This window comes from Mustelus asterias, chromosome 21 (assembly GCF_964213995.1).
Source record: "Mustelus asterias chromosome 21, sMusAst1.hap1.1, whole genome shotgun sequence".
Classification (NCBI taxonomy): Eukaryota; Metazoa; Chordata; class Chondrichthyes; order Carcharhiniformes; family Triakidae; genus Mustelus; species Mustelus asterias.
The window spans coordinates 76,240,525-76,261,847 of record NC_135821.1 but is presented as its reverse complement, the minus strand read 5'-3'; the positions used below and the strand labels follow the sequence as shown (position 1 = coordinate 76,261,847).

General features: G+C 44.9%; 1 long non-coding RNA gene across 1 annotated transcript in view; it reads left to right on the top strand.

Moving 5' to 3' along the window:
• LOC144508988 (uncharacterized) overlaps nt 1-20,757 on the top strand; it is an 80,123-nt gene extending 59,366 nt beyond the window's left edge. The window contains exon 3 of the long non-coding RNA XR_013500376.1: nt 20,525-20,757. This is a non-coding gene — a long non-coding RNA (uncharacterized LOC144508988). The remainder of the gene's footprint in view (nt 1-20,524) is intronic.
• Nucleotides 20,758-21,323: the final 566 nt, after the last annotated feature.

Genomic DNA, 21,323 nt, shown 5'->3' with positions numbered 1-21,323 from the left:
TCACCAGGGTGGTCACCGTGAAGTTATTCTTATCATTTTTCAATCTGGCTGTGTGCACGTCTCCAGTAAAATGGGTGGAAATATAAAAAGTTATGGGACATCCGTAGAAACAAAAGAGAGGTTTCCAATTGGCACTGTTCCCAGATGAGTAGTCTGCGAGCTCAAACTGAATCCCTATGTGGGCCCTCTCATTAAACCCAACAACAGTTTCCACAGTTCCAAGACACACGTCATTGGCTTATAGGACCTCTGGGTAAATGAACGAAACACATTTGTACACGAAAGCAGAATTCTGAAATTAAACATCAGATTATATTTTCATATTCTACTGATGCCATCATCTCACGTGAGAACACCACCCACCAGGTACACGGTACATACTCTTGTGACTTGGCCAACGTTGTCTACCTGATACGCTGCAGGAAAGGATGTCCCGAGGCATGGTACATTGGGGAGACCATGCAGACGCTATGACAACAGGTGAATGGACACCGCTCGACAATCACCAGACAGGAGTGTTCTCTTCCTGTCAGGGAACACTTCTGCAGTCAAGGGCATTCAGCCTCTGATCTTCGGGTAAGCGTTATCCAAGGCAGCCTTCAAGACACACGACAATGCAGAATCGCTGAGCAGAAACTGATAGCCAAGTTCCGCACACATGAGGACGGCCTCAACCGGGATCTTGGGTTCATGTCACACTATCTGTAACTCCCACATGGGCTTGCAAAATCTCACTAGCTGTCCTGGCTGGAGACAATACACACCTCTTTAACCTGTGCTTAACCCTCTCTCCACTCACATTGTCTGCACCTGTAAAGACTTGATTACTTGTTAAGACTCGCATTCCATCCATTATCTTGTATTTGAGTTTGTGTCTATATATGCCCTGTTTGTGAAATAAATCTTGCACTCACCTGATGAAGGAGCAGCACTCTGAAAGCTCGTGCTACCAAATAAACCTGTTGGACTTTAACCTGGTGCTGTGAGACTTCTTACTGTGCTCATATTCTACTGATATTCCTCTTGTTAAAAACCTTTAAACCACTTTTTATCTCCTTCTACTTTCTTGAATCTGTAGCCCAAAGACATCATGATTTTTAAAACTTAGTCATTCATGGGATGTGGGCGTCAGTGGCTAGACCAGCATTTATTGCTCACCCCTAATTGCCCTTAAAGTGGTGGTGAGCCACCTTCTTGAAACGCTGCAGTCCATATGGTGCAGGGACACCCACAGTGTTGTTAGGGAGGGAGTTCCAGGATTTTCTGATCCAGTGCGAAGGAATGACGATATAGTTCCAGTCAGGATGATGTGTGACTTGGAGGGGATGTTGCAGGTATTGGAGGTATTTCCATGTAGGTGGCAGAAGTCAGGGGTTTGGGAGGCACTGTGAAAGGAGCCTTGTTGAGTTGCTGCACTGCATCTTGCAGATGAAAGACATCATCATTGAGAAAGGTGATTAGAAACATTTGTCTGAATGTGCAAGTTAAAAAATTGAAAAGAATTCCTTAAAACTACACACGTCAGCTTAAATTAATTAATTTAAAATAATTCAGCGCAATGTCAAGTCCTTAAATCTGTATATCCTTTTTCCAATAATAACCTACCCTTTTAGTCTGTGTTTTTATTGGAGGTTCTACTTTGTGGCTAGCTAACAGACGATGCTAAAATTCAACTTGATCTTGGACCTTTAATGATTGGCTCTTGCTCCTCTTAGTATGGCTACTCAGAGAATTATAGAATGGTGACAGTACAGAAGGAGGCCATTTGTACCGTTAGGGCGGCACGGTGGCACAGTGGTTAGCACTGCTGCCTCACAACGCCAGGGACCTGGGTTCAATTCCCGGCTTGGGTCACTGTCTGTGCAGAGTCTGCACATTCTCCCCGTGTCTGCGTGGGTTTCCTCCGGGTGCTCCAGTTTCCCCCCACAGTCTGAAAGACGTGTGGGTTAGGTGGATTGGCCATGCTAAATTATCCATTAGTGTCAGGGGGATTAACAAGGTGGATGTATGGGGTTGCGGGGATAGGACCTGGCTGGGATTGTTGTCAGTGTAGACTAAATGGGCCGAATGGCCTCCTTCTGCACTGCAGGGATTCTATGATTCTATGATTGCACCCATTTCAGTTCTCTGCTGGAGCAATTTAACTAATGCCACTCACCTGCCCTTTCCCCATGGCACTTCATCCTTTTCTCTCCAGCTAATCATCCAATTCCATTTTTGAAAGATCTGATTCAATCTGCATGAACCGCACTTCCAGGCAAGTCCTAACCATAACTACAACACTGGTATCTACCCGGCAATGTGGAAAATTGCCTAGGTATGGCCAGCACACAACAAACAGGACAAATCCAACCGGCCAATTAACATTCTCAATCATCAACAAAGTGATGGAAGGGGTCATCAACAGTGCTATCCAGCAGCACTTACCTAGCAATAAGCTGCTCACTGATGCTCAGTTTGGGTTCTGCCAGGGTCACAGCCCCTGACCGCATTACAGGCTTGGTTCAAACATGGACAGAAAAGCTGAACTCCAAAGGTGATATATTGGCATTTGACTGAGTGTGGCATCAAGGAACTCTGGCAAAACTGGAGTCAATGGCAATCCAAACTCTCCGCTGGTTGGAGTCATACCTGGCACAAAGGTAGATGGTTGTGGTGGTTGGATTCCATTATTTCAGATCCAGAACATCACTACAGGAGTTCCTCAGGGTAGTGTCCTCGCCAACCATCTTCAGCTGCCTCAGGAATGACCTTCCTTCCATCATAAGAAGTGCTGATGTCCACTGAGACTGCACCATGTTCAGCACCATTCATGATTCCTCAGATACTGAAGCAGCAACACCTGGAAAATATCTAGGCTTAGGTTGATAAGTGGCAAGTAATATTTGTGCCACACAAGTGCCAGGCAATGCCCACCTCTAACAAGAGAGAGTCTATGACATTCAGTGATATTACCATTGCTGAATCCCCCACCATCAGCATCCTGGGGAGTTAACCATTGACCAGAAACTGAACTGAACTGGCCATATAATTACTGTAGCTACAAGAGCCGGTCAGAGGCTAGGAATACTGCAGCGATGAACTCACTCCTGACTTCACAGTGCCTGTCCACCATTTACAAGGCGCAAGTCAGGTCCTGGGAGTGCTTAAATAGTATGCCTGCTGTGAAGTTTAAGCAGGAATAGAAATTACACAGCAGAAACCACAGACGGGAGAGACTCCATTACTGCTGCTTTCTGTCTGTACAGGAGGTCAGGGGAAGTTAAAACTCTGCAGCCCGGGCTGGGAAGAGAAAGCTCATCCAGTAACCACTCCTAATTGCATCTAATATCTCCCAATAGCTGCAAGTAGCATCAAGCCTGTAAAAAGGCTTTCGCACTGGTTAATTTTAGCTTTAAAGTCTGCAGTACAAATTCACACTAAACCATTGTTATGTAGGTGGAGCTTAGTTAACCCGGAACAGAAGGTACACAATTCAATAGCATTACCATTGCAGTCAAGCAATAATGCTTGACAAGCTAAGGCATGAAAGGTTCTGCAACTTAAAAAGCCAAATTGCCTGGATAGCTATCCTGCTTCAGGTAAGGTCCTAATAATCATAGTGACCAAAGAATTTCCAGCATTCAATTGGAAGGCCACAGGATATCCTTTGTTCTGACAAAGTGTGGAGCTGTGTTTTCCGGGCCTCAATATATTCGAACCAGATAAACAAGCTATTAAGATTAAAACTGATATCAGCAATGAAGGCCTCCACAGACTGTACACATCAGGTCAGTCCACCACCCACTGAAAAATCCATCAAAAGTATGGTCAACTCGTGAAGATCATTGGTAAGGCCACACTTGGAATACTGTGTACAGTTCTGGTCACCCTATTATAGAAAGGATATTATTAAACTAGAAAGAGTGCAGGAAAGATTTACTAGGATGCTACCGGGACTTGATGGTTTGAGTTATAAGGAGAGGCTGGATAGACTGGGACTTTTTTCTCTGGAGCGTAGGAGGCTGAGGGGTGATCTTATAAAGGTCTTTAAAATAATGAGGGGCACAGATCAGCTAGATAGTCAATATCTTTTCCCAAAGGTAGGGGAGTCTAAAACTAGAGGGCACAGGTTTAAGGTGAGAGGGGAGAGATACAAAAGAGTCCAGAGGGGCAATTTTTTCACACAGAGGGTGGTGAGTGTCTGGAACAAGTTGCCAGAGGTAGTAGTAGAGGCGGGTACAATTTTGTCTTTTAAAAAGCATTTAGATAGTTACATGGGTACGATATGGGCCAAATGCGGGCAATTGGGATTAGTTTAGGGGTTTAAAGAAAAAGGGAGGCATGGACAAGTTGGGCCAAAGGGCCTGTTTCCATGCTGTAAACCTCTATGACTCTATGACTCTATAAGTCAGGAGTGTGATGGAATACTCTCCACTTGCCTGGAAAAGTGCAACTCCAACAACACTCAAGAAGCTTGACAACATCCAAAGCAAAGCAGCCCGCTTGATTAGATCCCTGTCTACAATCATTTACTCCCTTCACCACTGGTGCACAGCAGTGTGTATAATCTACAAGATGCCAAGATACACTGCAAGAATTCACCAAGTCTCCTTAGACAGCACCTTCCAAATCCATGACCGTTACCATCTAGGAGAACAACAGCAGCAGATACCTGGGAACACCACCACCTGCAAGAACCTCATGATCCTGACGTGGAAATATATTGCTGTTCCTTCAATGTCATTGGGTCAAAATCCTGGAACTCTCTTAACAGCACTGTGGGTGTTCCTACACCACAGAGACCACCATCTTGTCAAGGACAATTAGGAATGGGCAATAAATGCTGGGCTAGCCAGCAACACCCATATCCCATAAATGAATAAAAAGAACTTGCTGTGTAATGAACAATCCTCACGTCACTGTTGGTTCTTTTGCCAGTCACCTTAAATCTCTGTCCTCTAATTCATGGCCCTTCTGTCAATGGAAACAGTTTCTCCTGATCCACTCTGTCTACAACCCTCATGATTTTGAACACCTCTATCAAATCTCCTCCCAAATTTCTGTTCTTTAAGGAGAACAGCCCTGGTCTCACCAACCTATTTGCGCTGGTCAGGAACATCAGCTCACTTGGGAAATATACAATGATAAATCAAATCCGGGATTTAAGCAAAAGTATTTTCCAGCTACAAGACACCAACTGAAAATGTCCGTGTGTGAATCATTTTGATATTTATCAGTGGGTGACAAAGTAAATGCACATGGGAAAGGTTTACATATTACCATAGATAAAGGATTATTTAACTAACAGAAAGAAGAGAGTAGGGATAAATGGGTCTTTTTTGGATTGGCAAGTGGAGTGCCACAGGTTAGAGTGAGAGTTCTCAACTGTTGATAATCTCTGTCAATTATTTTGCTAAACATATCAAATGATTGTAGGAAAGTAAGTTATCAAAAGGAAATAGAGAATGGGATTTTGCAGTCTCACTTGAGCGAGACCAAATATTCCCGCCCAAGATCAACGGGCATTTCCGTTGTCTGCCCCTCATCCGTTCCGATTCCGTCATGGGTGGGGCGGTAGAATTCCAGCGAGAGAGTCTGCAAAGGGATATGGACAGATTAAATGAATGGGTAACAATTTGGCAGATGGAGCATAACATGAGTAAATATCAACTTGTCCATCTTGGAAGGAAGAATAGAAAAGCAGTCTACCATTTAAATCTAGAGAGATACAGAACCCAGTGCTACAGAGGCATCTGGATGTCCTGGTACATGAATCCCGTAAAAGTTAGTCTGCAGATACAGCAAGCAGTTAGGAAGGTAAAAGGAATATTGGCTCGGGCACCCGGAGGAAACCAACATAGACACAGGGAGAATGTGCAAACTCCATACAGTCACCCAAGGCCGGAATCAAACCTGGGTCCCTGGCGCTGTGAAGCGGTGGTGCTAACCACCGTGCCATCATGCCACCCTTAGGATAGCACAAGGGGCATAATGTTGAAGTTAAAGGTTTAGGCTGTGAACAGGAGAAACCTTTTTTTAAAACACAGAATGTTGTAAGATTGTAAGATGCATTAAGTGATTGAGGCAAAGACATGGTCAACATTTAGGAATAGATTAAATAGATGGTTGAAGCAGAGACTAATAAATGGATATGCAAACAGATTGAATATAAGTGACTACCACTGACGTGAAGGATAAACACTAGTTGGCCTGTTTCTGTGTTGCAATGTCTATATAATTCTACAGATGCTATAATTTTAAGATTACAGTGGGAGGCCCTGGTTGGCGATGGAACCTATAATCCAGGCATCAGAGAGATAGGCACAAATAATGACCAGGTTGGATAAACATACCAAGAAGCAGATTACTCCATAGAGACAGAATAGGCAACATGTGAGGAGATAAAACAATCTTTGAAAGGGAAGTTGATTTGACGGAGATGGGCCCATCAGATCTGGGTACAGATATATCACAAATATCACAATTATGGTACCTGCTTTAAACTAATAGAACTGGAGGAGGGATTGCGCCAAATACTTGGTAAATAAACAAGGGAACTGTGTGTAGGATCAGACACCACTGTTCTGAGTAACTCCAATTTTCCAGGGTTGGGAAATAGATTAGGAAATCTATAAATAACTCCGCAGGAGTGAAAACATGATCCCATGTCATCATTTTGGATTAAAAAACCCATATGAACGCAAATACTTTAGGACCAATGGGCGGTACAGTGGCACAGTGGTTAGCACTGCTGCCTCACAGCGCCAACGCCCCAGGTTCGATTCCAGCTTTGGGTGACTGTCTGTGTGGAGTTTGTATGCTCTTCCTATGTCTACGTGGGTTTCCTCCGGGTGCTCTGGTTTCCTCCCACAGTGCAAAGACGTGCAGATTAGGTGGATTGGCCATGCTAAATTGCCGCTTAGTGTCAGGGGGATTAGCAGGGTAAATAAGTGGGGTTACGGGGATGGGGCCTGGGTGGGATTGTTGTTGGTGCAGGCTCGATGGGCCAAATGGCCTCCTTCCGCACTGTAAACAAAAAGGAAAGTAACAAACAGAGATGTTGAAGCAAGACCAAAATCAGACAACACGCATGGTGATGTTCAAGGCTAGAGTTTCCTACAGTGACTAAATTTCAAAAGTCTGAAAAAGCTGGCGAGAACATCTATGGCGGGACCGGCTGGGGAGAGTGGTGTGGGGGTGTATGGGGGGCGAGGGGGGTGTGTGAGGGGGGGTGTGAGGGGGGGTGTGAAGGGGACAGCGATTGGGAGACCAGGAATGCGGGGTCTCCGCTCTGACAGATTGGCGCATTCACAGTGGCCTCTAGGGCGGGAATAGGCCCCACCTATGATTTTCCAATGAGAAACTGCAGAATGTATTTTGCAGATGAATGAAATCAGTTAGGCACCTTTAATCGCAAAATGCTCAATCTGTCCCTCCATAGTCTCAGTGTTTTAATTATGCTTTTCTTTAGTCATGATATTAAGATTCCAAGACAGCTCATTCATTTAACTTTTTGTTATGTCTAATTCTTCCTCTATCTCCCTTTATCTATTTGAAATGCCTGAAGTGAAAGGTTTTCTTTGTTCGTTCAGCATTGATCCAACTCCGACTCCCCCTTTTGCTTACGATTTAATATCTCTGTCAGAATCACATTCCCATTGTATCCCCAGAGACAACAAGATAATGAAATGTTGTCAAAATGTGAGGGGTTTCCTTTTATAAGGATTCAGTGAGAGTGTGTATGTCCCTTATTCTTCATGGGATGTGTGAGTCACTCGCAAGGCCAGAATTTGTTGCCCATCCCTATTTCCCCTTGATCTGTCTCGCGAGACCATTTGAGAGGGCAGTTAGGAGCCAACCACATTTCTGTGGGGTCTGGAGTCACATGTAGGCCAGACCAAATAAAGGCGGCAGATTTCCTCCCCTAAAGGACATTAGTGAACCAGATGGGTTTCTACAATAGTGCATGATAACTGCACGGTCACCATTACTGAGACTTGCTTTCAATTCCAGGTTTATTAATTGAATTTACATTCTACCAGCTGCAATGGTGGAACTGCTATCATGGCCCCAGATCATTACCCTGGGACTCTAGATTAGTAGGCCAGTGATGTTACCACCACATCACGGTATGCACCTTCCCAGTCAAGAATTACCACCTTTAATGTAATAGAATGTACCAAGCTGCTTCACGGGACAATCATGAAACAAAAATTTACACGGAGCTATGTTGTAATATATCTCTAATGAATATCAGCATGACATCAATAGAAGGAAAATGTGTCATGTGATTCAGTCTTAGTTTCACTTTTGCTTTGAGCAGAGCAGTCTTAATAAATGAACCCACAACGTGTTCACCCAATCGCTTATGAACAATTGGTGCCAGGATCAAGGAGAATCCCAAGGCTTATTATGCATACATTATGAGAAAAAGGGTAGCAAGAGAAAGAGTAGGTCCACTCAAGGACGATGGAGAGAAGTTATGTGTGGAGCCACAGGAAGTGGGTGAGATCCTTAATAAGTACTTTGTACAGGTATTCACCAAGGAGAAGGAGATGACAGATGTTGAGGTCAGGGATAGGTGTGTGAACTCTCTAGAGAATGTCAATATATCGAAGTAGGAAGAGTTGGGTATACTATATTGTGTTAAGCTAGACAAATCCCCGGGGCTGGGTGGGACTTATCCCAGGTTACTGTGGGATGCAAGGGGAGAAATAGCTGGGGCCTTAACAGATATCTCCACAACTTCGTTGACCACAGGCGAGGTTCCAGAGGACTGGAGAATAGTCAAAGCTGTTCCCTTGTTTAAGAAAGGAAGCAGGGATAATCCAAGAAATTATAGGCCAGTGAGTCTGACGTCAGTGGTGGGGAAGTTTTTGGAGAAGATACTGAAGGACAGGATATATGCACATTTGGGGGAAAATTGACTAGTTAGTGACAGGCAGCATGGTTTTGTACAGGAAGGCCGTGTCTCACCAACTTGATTGAGTTTTTTGAAGAGCTGACAAAGATAATTGATGAGGGAAGGGCTGTGGATGTAGCTCATATGGACTTTAGTAAGGCGTTTGAAAAGGTCCCACGTGGCAGACTGGTACAAAAGCTAAAATCACATGGAATTCGGGGAGGGCTGGCGAGATGGATACAGGTGGATATGGTCATGGAAGACAGAGAGTAGTGGTGGAAGGGCGCTTTTCAGGATGGAGATCTGTAGCTAGTGGTGTTCCGCAGGGATCAGTGCTGCGGCCTCTGTTGTTGCAGTATGTATAAATGATCTGAAGGAATCCTTGACTCCCCAGAGCCTATTCACCAACTACAAGGCACAAGTTAGGAGTGTGATGGAATACTCCCCACTTGCCTGGATGGGTGCAGCTCCAACAACACTCAAGAAGCTTGCACCATCTAGGACAAAGCAGCCCGCTTGATTGGCACCACATCTACAAACAGTCAATCCCTCCACCACCGATGTTCAGTAGCAGCAGTGTGTACTATCTACAAGATGCACTGCAGCAATTCACCAAAGATCCTTAGACAGCACCTTCCAAACCCACGACCACTTCCATCTAGAAGGACAAGGGCAGCAGCTACATAGGAACACCATGACATGCAAATTCCTCTCCAAGCCACTCACCATCCTGACTTGGAAATATATCGCCGTTTCTCTGCAGTCGCTGGGTCAAAATCCTGGAATTCTCTCCCTAACGGCATTGTGGGTCAACTCACAGAACATGGACTGCAGCGATTCAAGAAGGCAGCTCACCACCACCTTCTCAAGGGCAACTTGCGATGGGCAATAAATGTTAGCCAGCCAGTGATGCCCATGTCCCACGAATGAATTAAAAAAAATGTGGAAGGTCTGATTAGTAAGTTTGCAGATGACACAAAGGTTGGTGGAGTTGCTGAGAATGCCGAGGATTGTCAGAGGATACAACAGGATATAGAGAGATTGGAGACTTGGGCACAGAAATGGCAGATGGAGTTTAATCTGGACAAATGTGAGGTGATGCAATTTGGAGGATCAAACTTAGGTGTGAATTATATGGTAAATGGCAGAACCCTTAGGAACATTAACTTACAGAGGGATCGGGGCGTGCAGGTCCACAGTTCCCTAAAAGTGGCAATACAGGTGGCCAAGGTGATTAAGAAGGTTATGGTATGCTTACCTTCATCAGCCGGAGCATTGAGTAGAAGAGTTGGCAAATCATGTTACAGCTATATAAAACCTTGGTTCGGCTGCATTTGGAGTATTGCGTGCAGTTCTGGTCACTACACTACCAGAAGGACATGAAAGCTTTGGAGAGAGTGCACAGAAGGTTCACCAGGATGTTGCCTGGTCTCGAGGGTGTTGACTATGAGGAGAGGTTGAATAAACTAGGATTGTTTTCACTGGAAAGATGGAGGCTGAGGGGAGACCTGATAGAGGTTTACAAAGTTATGAGAAGCATGGACAGGGTGGATAGTCAGAGGGTTATTCCCAGGGTGGGAGTGTCAATTACAAGGGGTACAGGTTCAAGGCGAGAGGGGGAAAGTTTAAGGGAAATGTGCGGGGTAAGTTTTTCATGTAGAGAGTGGTGGGTGCCTGGAACGCGCTGCCAGAGGAGGTGGTGGAAACAGGCACATTAGCAACATTTAAGAGGCATCTGGATGGGTACATGAATAGGGAGGGAATAGAGGGATATGGACCAAGTAAGGGCAGGAGGATTTTTTTAGTTTAGTTAGGGCATCATGATCAGCACAGGCTTGGAGGGCCGAAGGGCCTGTTCCTGTGCTGTACTTTTCTTTGTTGTTATATCTTGTATAGTAAATAAGCTCAAGGTTATGCATCATTATAACAACACAAGATGGTGATGGTGATCAGTGGTGGTGAGACAGGTGGCTGCAAGATTAAGCACAATATGAATGACATAGCAAACAGCCTTAAATCTGAGAAGACCCTCGATGCTTTGATCAGAGTGCAACAAGGTCGCAGCATCATAGACTGTTGACTGCATCCTGATTGCGAGGAAAAGCTTTGGCGCCGCAGTGCTGAGCTAGCACTGAACTAAAGAGCTGGTAAGCAGACAATCTGCATGGTGAAACTGTAGCACATAGCCTCTCAGTTCAGTGAGTGGGACAGTACATCGAGAGGACCAGCACCAGATTAGTTCCGATGGAAAAGTCGAGTGACCAGGGTTTGGGCTGGATCGATGGTGAGCAAGTGAGAGTCGAACACAAAAAAAAGCAAAACAACTGGGCCAGAGAAGGTTGCGTTTTATAATGGGTGGCTTCGGGAGTTGCTGAACAATAAACTGAATAAAAAACAAGGATGCCATTACTTCGTGGTGCGTTCCTGCTACAACATCATCCTGGGTGGAGCTTCAGAAAAGTGCATGAAAGCAGCTACAGCAACACATTCCAGGTACTTTGAAGAAGGAAGATCAAAGGGATACTGTCAGAATGTCCACAAAATTCCCCAGTTTAAATTGGGAAGCAGCTTAAAGTTTATTTATTGATGTCACCAGTAGGCTTACATTAACACCGCAGTGCAGTTACTATGAAACTCCCCTAGTTGCCACATTCCGGCGCCTGTTCAGGTACACTGAGGAAGAATTTAGTAGGGCCAATGCATCCAACCAGCATGCCTTTCAGACTGTGGGAGGAAACTGGAGCACCCGGAGGAAACCCACGCAGACACAGGGAGAATGAACAAACTCCGCACAGACAATGACCCAAGCCGAGAATCGAACCCAGGTCCCTGTCGCTGTGAGGCAGCAGTGCTAACCACTGTGTCACCGTGCCGCCCAGTTGACCTATTATCCAAATTCAATATGTTTAAACAACATGTAGAGATTTGGTTTCTTGATTCAGATGTGTCTGAACCGGACAAGAAAGGCATAAAAATTCACCTAGCAATTGAAAATGGGGGTCTACATAGGCTACACAGCCGAATAGTTAAAGGATCCAAAAGGTATGGATTAGATTGGGTCAGTGTCAGGTTAAACTTCAGCTTTCATCAAATAGAGTTCATGTCATTTTGACAAAAGCCTACAGAATCCTTCGATCACTCTGTCAGCATCTACAGAGAGAAGGGTACATTGCTGTGATTTTTCAAACACTGAGCTAGCAGGGAGGATTGTAGAGTTGATGGTCATATCCACTGCCAGGGAAGCATTCCAGAAAGAGCAGCCGGACAAGCTGAAAGTGTACAGTATCGACGAGCTTCTCATGGATGGATGCAAATACGAAGCAATCCTCGAAGGTTAACAAAGCTGAGGGGTCCTGAGTACAACCCCAATGGTTGACACACATACTAGAACACCAAACCTTAGCAAGATATTTGGAAAATGACCTTCTGAATGCACCAAGGGGTTGTTCAGTTTTGCATCAGCTCAGGAGTGGTGAACACAAGTTTCACACCGCCAATCTCACCCAGGCACTCTCCCCAGCCCTATCCCTGCAACTCCACCATTTAACATGGCTAATCCAGCTAACCTACACATCTTTGGAGTGTGGGAGGAAACCAGAGCAGCTGGAGGAAACCCACGCAGACACGGGGAAAACGTGCAAACTCTGCACAGACAGTCAGCCCAAGGCTAAAACTAAACCTGGGTCCCTGGCACTGTGAGGCAGTGATGCTAATCACTGCGCCACTGTGCTGCCACTATACAAGAGCAGCAGATATTTGAAACACCACCACCTGGATGCTCTCTCCAAGCCACTCACCGCCCTGACTTAGAAGTGTATCACCATTCCTTCACCGTGGCTGGATCAAAATCCTGGAACTCCCTCCCTAACAGCACTGAGCGTACCTATATCTCAGGGACTATGGTGGTTCAAGAAGGCAGCTCACCACCACCACCTTAAGCGCAACTAGGGATGGGCAATAAATGCTGATCTAGTCAATGTCTCCCACATCCTGTAAATTGAATTTAAAATATATAATTACTTGGTGTAATTCTGAATATCAATGTAAGGAATTATCCAAAAATCAGGAATCAAGTATTTGAAGCAATTCATGAAACAGATTCTGATGATGAAAATGATAAGGATGAGCAACAAGAAAATGACCAAAAACCTTTTGTTCCATGAGGATCTTGGTTGCCGGTTCATCCAGTTGTGTTGTACAAGATAGTGGCTGTACCTCAACAGTGTGTGGGGCCGATTGGCTAAATTATTATTTTGAAACCTCTGACAAAGCAGCTAAAAATGGAGTCAAAGAATATGAGAGCGGTACCTGCTTTTGAATAGGGTATAATAATACATTGCCTTCTTTAAAGAGAGTGGGCCTCCTGTTTGAAATGGCAGGAATGTGTCATTTCATCAGCACTGATGTGGTTTAGGGCGATGTCCTGTTATTGCTGAGTAAATCTTCAATAAAAGAAGCAAAGATGCATGTGGACATGGTGAATGATGAAGCATTTGTCTTTGGTAAAGCGGTGAATTTACAATTCACTGGATCTGGATATTATTGTATTCTGTTGAGGAAACTTCGAATTTCCCGTCAAGAAGTTCAAGAAGTATTGTTGATTTCTGGAGATAAGAGCCTGGTTAACAAGAAGGGAATCATCTGGAAATTGCATAAACAATTTGGCCATCCTTCATCACAAAAGTTAAAGATATTGCTAAAGGATACCGGAATTGGGGATAAAGAATATGAAACCTTTGTGGAACAGATCACCTCTCAATTTGAGATATGTATTAAGTATCGAAAGACAGAAAGTAGTTGAGGCCAAAACATTGTGTGATTTCAAGAAGGAATTAGATCTCGTTCTTGGAGCTAAAGGGATATGGGGGGAAGGGAGGGTCAGGATATCGAATTTGATGATCAGCTATGATCTATCACCCTGCCCGATTCTAAGTGCCCCATTAGCCCGAGAGTTGAACAAAGTGGTAGCCATGGACCTGAAGGTGTGGGACAAGGTTTGGAGTATTTATCTGTTACATTTTGTAGATATGGAAACATATTTCTGCATATGTAATAAACAAAAGGACAGGGAGACAATAGTGGATAAAGTCATAGAAAAGTGGGTCTAAACATAGAACATAGAACAGTACAGCACAGTACAGGCCCTTCGGCCCACGATGTTGTGCCGAACCTTTTCCGAAACCAAGATCAAGCTATCCCACTCCCTATCATTCTGGTGTGCTCCATGTGCCTATCCAATAACCGCTTGAAAGTTCCTAAAGTGTCCGACTCCACTATCACAGCAGTTCCACACCCCAACCACTCTCTGAGTAAAGAATCTACCTCGTACATCCCCCCTATATCTCCCACCATGAACCTTATAGTTGTGCCCCCTAGTAACAGCTACATCCACCCGAGGAAATAGTCTCTGAGCGTCCACTCTATCTATCCCCCTCATCATCTTATAAACCTCTATTAAGTCGCCAACTAACTAAGTGTGGGGTTACAGGAATAGGGCCAGGGTGGGATTGTGGTCGGTACAGACCTTGGGTTACTAACAAAACCCTGAACAGATACTGGAAGTGAATTTGCGACATGTGTGAAAACGTAAGCATTATAGTGATGCACGTGGCTGCAGATAGTTTGTTCAGCAACGGCTAGTGTTTTTAAAAATTCATTCGTGGACCATGGGTGTCGTCGGCTGGCCAGCATTTATTGCCCATCCCTAGTTGCCCTTGAGAAGGTGGTGGTGAGCTGCCTTCTTGAATCGCTGCAGTCCATGTTCTGTGGGTTGACCCACAATGCCGTTAGGGAGGGAATTCCAGGATTTTGACCCAGTGAAAGAAGCCAGGCCATAATTGATGAAACATTACACAAAATTCTGGAAGATCAGCCAGGCTGCGAGTTAGAAACAGCACTGGCATGGGCAGTACATGCAAAAAATTTCTTGCAAATTATTGAGGGATTTAATCCAAAACAATTTGTATATGACTGGAATCCAAAATTGCCTTTAATACTATGTGACAATCCTCCAGTACTCGAGGGAAGAACTCGTAGCTCTATCTTTTCCACCCATTTAAAGGGGCTACATGCTGGCAGAAAGGTGTTTATCAAAGCTGAAGCATCCGAGAAAATTAGGAGAGCTCTAAGACATTGTGTAAGACCATTGGGAGAGATTTCCAGTCCCAATCATCTGGTTTATTATAAGAGGGAAGGACACAGGGAATGGAAATCGTTGGACATGACAGGAAAACTCTATAATACAAGATGGGAATCAGATACAAAAGTACATTCTTCATGAGTAACAGGGATGAGTTATGAATGAGAGCATGGGCATGATGATAATGCCGTGTGCTTCACATACTCATGAGTTCTACAATTTGGAGCCACAGGCAGGATTTGAGAGCTCATGAAATATATCCCGATACACGGACTTATCATGAAACATGAAAAACCAGGGACAGTTGCCTAGCTTAAGTTCCCAGGTAGTGTACTGGCCCAGAGGATCAGACAACTGGAGGGAGACTATGATAGTGGAATGAGCAGGGAAGTCCACAGGCAAATATAAAAACTGGCTAAATGACCAAGATGAGCAGAGGGACCTGAGCAGAGGGACCTGGGTGTGCAAGTCTACAGATCCTTGAAGGTGACGTCACAGGTGGAGAAGGTAGTGAAGAAGGCATATGGCATGCTTGCCTTTATAGGACGGGGCATAGAGTATAAAAGTTGGGGTCTGATGTTGCAGTTGTATAGAACGTTGGTTCGGCCGCATTTGGAATACTGCGTCCAGTTCTGGTCGCCACACGATCAGAAGGACGTGGAGGCTTTAGAGAGAGTGCAGAGGAGGTTTCCCAGGATGTTGCCTGGTATGGAAGGGCTTAGTTATGAGGAGAGATTGGGTAAACTGGTGTTGTTCTCACTGGAAAGACGGAGGATGAGGTGTGACCTAATAGAGGTGTATAAAATTATGAAAGGCATAGATAGGGTGAACGGTGGGAAGCTTTTTCCCAGGTCGGTGGTGACGTTCACGAGGGGTCATAGGTTCAAGGTGAAGGGGGGGAGGTTTAACACGGATACCAGAAGGACGTATTTTACACAGAGGTTGGTGGGGGCCTGGAATGCGCTGCCGGGCAAGGTGGTGGAGGCAGACACACTGGGAATGTTTAAGACTTATCTAGATAGCCACATGAACGGAGTGGGAATGGAGGGATACAAAAGAATGGTCTAGTTGGGACCAGGGAACGGCGCAGGCTTGGAGGGCCGAAGGGCCTGTTCCTGTGCTGTATTGTTCTTTGTTCTTTGTTTATGAGGGACAAGAGGTGAGAACCATGGATTAGCAACAGAGAGTACAAGAGCTCAGAGCAAGAAAACATAGTTTTGATTTCTGATTTGGGAGGATGAAAAGGTCACATTCTGTAGAAAGGATCTCGAGTAGACATTCTGAAAGGAGTAGTACAGAAAGGTCTCCACAACAGAAAAGAGGCCATAACCTGATGAGACGACAGTGTAGCTTGGGTATTGGGGAGCATTCTCAAACGAAGGTCAGAAGTGGAAGTCCCTGTGATCTAACAGTGTTACTAATACATTGGAAATAATTTGAAGTTTTTAAAGTTTGTTTATTATTGTCACAGGTAGGCTTACATTAACACTTCCATGAAGTTACTGTGAAAATCCCCTTGTCGCCACACTCCAGTGCCTGTTCGGGTACACTGAGAGAGAATTTATCATGGTCAATGCATCTAACCAGCACCTTTTGGATGGTGGGAGGAAACCGGATCACCCGGAGGAAACCCACGCAGACACGGGGAGAACATGCAGACTGCTCACAGACAGTGACCCAAGCCAGGAATTGAACCTGGGTCCCTGGCGCTGTGAGGCAGCAGTGCTAACCAGGATGATAAAAGAGGCTAAACTAAGAGTTACAAAGCTGGAAATAACTCAGGATCTATTCAGAGCTGGACAATGGAGGTTAACCTGTTCTGTCGCCCAGATTGATTTGTAAGGAAAAGATGCTACCAGATAGACCTATAAGGACAAAGCTATGTTGGTAGCTAGAGGTTTTGGGGAATGTCTGGGGAATGAATGGGAATAAAGGCAGCATGGTGGCACAAGAGCGGCATGGTGGCACAAGGGTGGCATGGTGGCACAAAGGGCGGCACAGTGGCGAGCACTGCTGTCCCACAGCACCAGTGTTCCTGGTTCAATTCCGGCCTCGGGTCATTGTCTGTGTGGAGTTTGCACGTTCTCCCCGTGTCTGCGTGGGTTTCCTCCGGGTGCTCCGGTTTCCTCCCACACTCCAAAGATGTGCGGGTTAGGTTGATTGGCCATGCTAAATTGACCCTAGTGTCAGATGGATTAGCAGGGTAAATGTGTGGGGTTACGGGAATAGGGCCAGGGTGGGATTGTGGTCGGTACAGACTTGATGGGCTGAATGTCCTCCTTCTGTACTGTAGGGATTCGATGATCCTATTCTATGATAAAGAGATCTGGGTAGACTCCTCCAACCACTGGAAAGCTGATTTTGAAGATCTTTTTAACTATTTTAACAACTTGTTCTTGGAAGTGTAACTCCATAGATATCAAACCAGCTTTCCTTCAGGGTAACCTGCTGAAGAGGGAGATAATCTTACAATCTCTGAAGGATGCTATAAGAATGGAGAGGAAGCTCTGGGAATTGAATAAATGTGTTTAGGGGTTAAACGGTATTTTCTTGGGTGTGGTATTTTTCGGTAAAGCCAGGACTGTTGAAGTTAGGGTGTTCACAGCTGAAAGCGGGCCCAGCTGCCTTCTATTGGCACTGTAATTGAAAACTTTCAGGCATCTTTATGATGCATGCGTGTGATTTGTTTTGTGGGGATTGGGTGCAGTTTGAAGAAAATGTTATTCATCAAATTGGAAAATAATTTAAAATTGGCAGTCAAGCTTCTGGGGCCTTCAACATGTGGATTTGGAGATGAAGCAGAGTGAGTCAGATGTCGGGCCAGATTTTACCATTTTCATTCTAAGTGCTGAATCTGGGCGCAATTCAGATCCGACTTGGAAATCTGTTTTCAGGCGTCCCCCATACGCACTCAGCCTGAAAAACAAATCGCGGGTCTGAATCGTGCTGTGGGGGTTTAGCGCATCCGAAATGATCGGAGCTCTGAACTGCGCATGCACAGTTAGAAAAAAATTTGAAAAAACGCGCCCGTGTTAGATCGCTCCCGGGCCGCAGGAAGCGGAGAAAGCGGCCCGAGAGCGAAAAGCGGGAGCGATGGCCCCCACAGACATCACTGTCCCCCTTATCCACCCCCCCCCCACTACCCAGACCGATCATGACCCCCTGCCACCTCCCCCCCCACCGATCGCCCGCAGAGTGGCAGCGGACCCCCCCCACACCTGAGATCCATCTTACCCGCTTCCTCCTCCCCCCTCCACCAGTAAGCGATTGGGCCTCCCCCCCACCAGAGATACATTTTACCCACTTCCCTGCCCCCCCACCCCCAAACCAGAGAATGATCTGGCCTCACTCCCCCGTGCCCCCCCTTCCCCCCACCGCCAGAGGTACATCTGACCCACCTCCTCCCCCCTCCCCCACTCCCCACCAGTGAATGATCTGGCCTGCCTCCCTCCCCCCCCACCACCAATCTGAGTCAGAGAGCCATTGGAAGCTCTGAACTCACTTCTTCAGCAGCTGGAGCGCCCGAAACAGACTTTTATTTAGCAGGTCCATTTCGGCGCGATTCCGGATTGGCGAACGCGGTGGTAAAGGGGGAGATGCTGATAAAGTTGGGTGGACAGTTCATTAATTCAATTTAAATGCATGCAAATTTGCCTTTGCGGCCGTTTTGGGCGCGAATCGGATTGCGGCCATTCCCGGGCCTCGGTAAAATGGCCATCTGCACAGACACGGGCGCAGATCGCATTAATGGCCTCACGCCCGACTTTACCACGTTTTGGGCACGACGCAATGGTAAAATCGGGCCCATAATTTTACATCAACATTCTCACTTGGACAATATCAGCCCCATCACAATTAGCTATACCCGATCTGGACAGAAAGCTGCTCCCAAGGAGGAGATGGGCATAGCTGAGGAGTCCTGTTGGATAGTTCAATGGGTTCGGCACATACATACACGCACAAGACCAGATGCAAGTCTTGATGTGCTGGAACTTACTTTTATGAAGGTGGAGGACATCTTGAGAGTGTATAAAACTTGTAAAAAATCGAACATTGTAGGCTGAAATTCCCGGCTTTGGGTGATCGCAATAGCATCAAATGAATCGTTTTTTGTGATGTCTCGCATGCAAACCTTGCCGATGGATTTTCCAGTGTGGGAGGGATTTGTGATATTTCTTGTGGGAGAGAATGGGAAACGTTACCCCTGGGCATGGGAGCCAAACACAATCAGGAGAATGGTGATGAGCACACTAGCCACTGAAACTCTTGTTTTAATCGATGTTATGGATATGGCTTTACATTTGTCCAAGATCCTGGAGGAAATACTGGAAACAAATTGAGACTTAACAATACCAACAGAATGCTACATAGATAACTGAGCTTTGTGGGATAATAGGCAGAGGCGATGGCCTAGTGGTATTAATCCAGAAACTCAGCTAATGTTCTGGGTTCGAATCCTGCCACGGCAGATGGTGGAATTTAAATTCAATAAAAAGTATCTGGAATTAAGAATCTACTGATGACCATGAAACCGTTGTCGATTGTTGGAAAAACCCATCTGGTTCACTAATGTCTTTTCGGGAAGGAAATCTGCCGTCCTTACTTGGTCTGGACGACATGTGACTCCACAGCCACAGCAATGTGGTTGACTCTCAATTGCCCTCAGGCAACTAGGGATGGGCAATAAATGCTGGGCAGCCAGCGATGCCCATGTCCCTCAAATGAATTTTTTAAAATTACATTCTACAGAAAGTATAAATGAAAAAAGGCTCTGAATAGACATAGCCAGTTCACAGCAGGTGTTGGAGAGGAAAGAAATCTTTAGCTAAGGTGAGTAGGTACTAGTCACCATCTATCAGGTTATTTCACTGAGAGGAATGCCTCTACAGAAAAATAGTTGAAGATTCTGGAAGGATGTTTTGCTATGTAACAGGGAGGAATCTGAGATTACTTATTTGTTTCCCATATTTATATCTCTGTGCTTTTGTCTAAATATAATCGCTGTTATTTTTCTTAAACGAAAGGGAATCTGTGAATATCAGAAAGCGTCCATGGACCAAAAATCACATCCGACCTTTTTAAGGTCCATGGCACTGACTTCATTATCATTGTCGACTATTTTACTTCACCAAGTACCCCATTATTTAACAATTGCACAATATATCATGTACAACTATTGCACACATTTAAGTTTATCTGGTATGCCTCAAAATCATTATAGATAATGGTCCACAATTTATTGCTAAGCCATTTCAGGATATGTGTGAGAAGTGGAATATCGATCATACTGCTCCTTCTTCTCATTGCCCCAGAATAATGGCCCAACTGCACAAATGATTCCATATTTCTCAGATGTAGACAGACCAAGTAAGATCTACACATTGTAATGTTACATCTGAGAGCCACACCTTTAAGTGCAACTATCCCATCACCGGCAGAACTCATGTTTGGCAGACCAGTGCATATAAATTAACCTTCTCTTACCCATTCTACTCTTTCAGAAACTTGAGAGCAACTTATAAAAATACAGGAGAAGATGATCAACATGCATGACAAAATTGCAGATACTGAATTGTCAAACTGGGACAACAAATTCACTTCCAGGATCCCACAGAAGATACGTGGCAACCAGCTGGGGGGACAGGATTTATTCCAAACCAAGGTCCTGTGAAGTCATTACACATAAAGGCACAATGATGAGCTGTGGTCAAGGACAAATCAGATCCATTCCAGCTCCACCTATGCAATCCTATTGCATCGAGGACAAGATTCCAAATGCAACCTGGAACAACACCCAAGAATTACAATCCCACAGATCACTGGGAGTAATTGAAGGAACCTCCAGACCTGATAATCTGCCCAGGTCTTGTGATGGTTAAAGTAAAGTTTTTTATTTAACTAATAAATAAACTTTACTTTAACCATCACAAGACCTGGGCAGATTACCTTCACATTTTAGAGACTTAGCTTCATCAGTTCTACGCAATTAAGTCATGATAACTAAACGTGAAGATGTATTGGAAGTAGTCATCTCTGGAAGGGGAAAATTATATATAAAAATAGCAGAATGTTGTAATTATGCCATATCGGGATAGCAGCATAACATCACCGGAAAGGAATGTATCAAATGATCCAGTCTTAGTTTCACTTTCACTTTGAGCAGAGCGGTCACACACAGTTCTGATGTCTTCAAGCTTTCTATTTATGTATAACTGCTGTCATGTGTCTAATGAACCCACAACATGTTTGTCTAATCCCTTGTGATTGATTGATACATTTTGTGTCTTGTACAGTAAATAA